The sequence below is a fragment of the Chenopodium album genome, chromosome 10 (assembly GCF_948465745.1).
Source record: "Chenopodium album chromosome 10, dcCheAlbu1.1, whole genome shotgun sequence".
Taxonomy (NCBI): domain Eukaryota; kingdom Viridiplantae; phylum Streptophyta; class Magnoliopsida; order Caryophyllales; family Amaranthaceae; genus Chenopodium; species Chenopodium album.
Genome location: NC_137843.1, coordinates 35,632,229 through 35,634,854, shown reverse-complemented (window position 1 = coordinate 35,634,854; position 2,626 = coordinate 35,632,229).

Here is a 2,626-nt window from a genome sequence, read left to right as displayed (position 1 = left end):
TCGGGTCATTCAAAGCGGCCACCGAATTAGAAGTTCTCTGCAGCTGGATTATAAATTCCTCCCCCGGCATGAGGAACCTTTCAAACTTCTCAAACTTGTCATTGAGGAAACTCAAGGTTGTCTCCCCTATCTCACAGCCGTACGGGCGGTCAAAATCATTCTTTTCCTACTCAACCGGGGCGTCAGGGTTTTCATCTCCCTGTTTGGCCGGTTATGGTTCGGGTGCCCTCACCGAACCAAAGTCAGCGGACAGAAATCTGTCCAGCTCAGCCGCTTTGGCTGAGCTTCCTCCAACCGAGTCTTGCCCTAGCTCAGCCACCACCACACTTTCAGGCACTAAAGGGGCCTTGCCCTTATCTTTAGTTCCACCCCAGAATCGTGACTTCCAGATGGAACGTTACGGGGGCGGTCAGTCGGCTCAGCAATGTGAATGCTAGTTCGAGGCCTAGCCGACCCTAAATGATGTGAAGGTGGTGGTGGTAAAAAATTTTCAAACGCCACACGAGACTATGGCTGATTTTGGGCAGATAGAACAGTGTCTGATCGAGATAAAGAACGAGGCCTCCCGGAAGAATTGAAGAAAAAGAATTTAGCTGATTTGCAGCCGGGGTTCGTCCGGATGTAGAAGTGCCTCGCTGATTTTTCCGCTCCTCAAAAGAAGTAGTCACCTCAATCACCGAGCATGCGCTACCACCAGCAGTGGTAGAGGTGTTGGTGTTTGTGTTTGTATTGGAGGTCTCCACGTGCGTATTATTCGGATCATAGGAGGCCAAAGGTTGAATTATGATGCCGTCTGGATTTCTTGCAGCATAACGGTCGTACGTGCCTCGTACACGCCATGTTCGACTGCAGGGACATAGAAGAATAGGTGAGGGTGAGTTGGTACGCACTAGAAATGGGACTACTCCATAAAGACGAGGACTCGTCCCCGTCCACCCAAGATTCCTCAGTCCTAGGCGAACAGACAGCCTCATTATGAGAAACAGACGAGGCCGAGTGTTGAGCCAGTGTGTGTTTGGAAATACGACAAGTATAAAAAAAATAAAGAAAGGGAAAAAGGGAAAGAGAAAAAAGGAAAGTATTCGGTTACCTCTGTTAGTAGAAAACTTGAAGACTTTGAAAATCTTGATGAAGATTGACTTGAAACTCAACTCATTGACTGGAAAACTCCAAATGCACGGTGAAATTCTTGAAGATTCAAAGATAACTCAACTTTCTCTCTCTAGAAGCTCTAACTTCTCTCTAGAAAGTGAAATAAACCAAAGTAACAAAATGAAGTCAAACCTTTGCTATATATAGGTGAAAATTTACAAGGGTAGGATGGTAAAATCACCTTTTCCTGACTAAAGAAGTCCAACAGTTAAACTTTTCGAAAGCTTAACTTAGAAGACAAACGGTTGAAAATTGTTCCGTTATTAAAGACGGGAATTCAAACGTGCGTCATAAAGACCCGTCAAAGTTAACGTCCCTCTGGAACTTGAACCATCTTTTGAAAAATCCGGAAGGAGACTGATCATTTCCCAAAGGCCATTCGACCCACACCGTCCGCCTGACTATCAGATAAAGTCCACCAAGGAGATCAAGCAAACCGGACGAGGCATTCAACCCAAAAACTCTCAAATAAATGGACGAATCTGTCCGACCTCTGATAAATTTCCTAAATGGTCAAAAAAAATTAAGTACTCAGACGAGTGGAAGATCAGAGGAGACGGCCCGCAGAATACGAGCCATCCCCTCTTAGGGGCAAATGTTTAGGGTAAAAAATACCCCTAAAAACGTGGACCAATCCCATAGAGACACGTGGCCTAAATTTAGAGGCAACGTGTCCATATAGGAATACAACACGTGTAAACCCTAAAAGAAGCACCTGAATATAGAGAAGAAGGTCTCCTTACATCAGGAGGCCCAATTCCTAGACAGCGGCAAAACGACGCCTCCGTCTGACATGTGCCGTCACCTGATTGCTCAGCCAATTAGAGCACGAAAATCTAGGGTACTAACCCTAAGGGGCACAATTTCCCACCTTATAAATACCCCAATCATTTATGATGGGGAGGGGTGGATTGTGACATACTCCCTCCGTCCCCAAACTTTCGACCCTTTTGGCCTAATTTAATTCCTAAAATGATCGACCCATTTGCATTAAAATACCTACCAATTTACAACAATATGTGTGCAAAATTAGTTTCCCCATATAAATTTTTTTTTTTAAGTATTTTTAATACTTTATCTCTTTAATTTTTTACAAACCCCCATGTAAATTTATCTTTTCAATATGTTTTTATTTCTTTTTATTTAAGTTTCTTAATAACCGTGAAATCAACCCAAAAGGGTCGAAGTTTTGGAGAAGGAAGGAGTAACAATTAAGAGCACAACATGCTCCAACTTCTCTCTACTTTCTCTCTCTAGCGTTTCCGTTTTCCGGTTACTAACTTGACCATCAGAGACGAATATTCCGATAATGAAATATTCGTTATTTCGCAGATGTCCGATGTCCGAGCCCATCTGTCAAAGGAGCGTGACCAGTATCCCAAGGAAAATCCAAAAAATCCCCGAAACACCCTCTATTTTATTTTAAGACAGTTTTTTCTTACACCACTCATTCAATCATTCTGATAGGTGAACC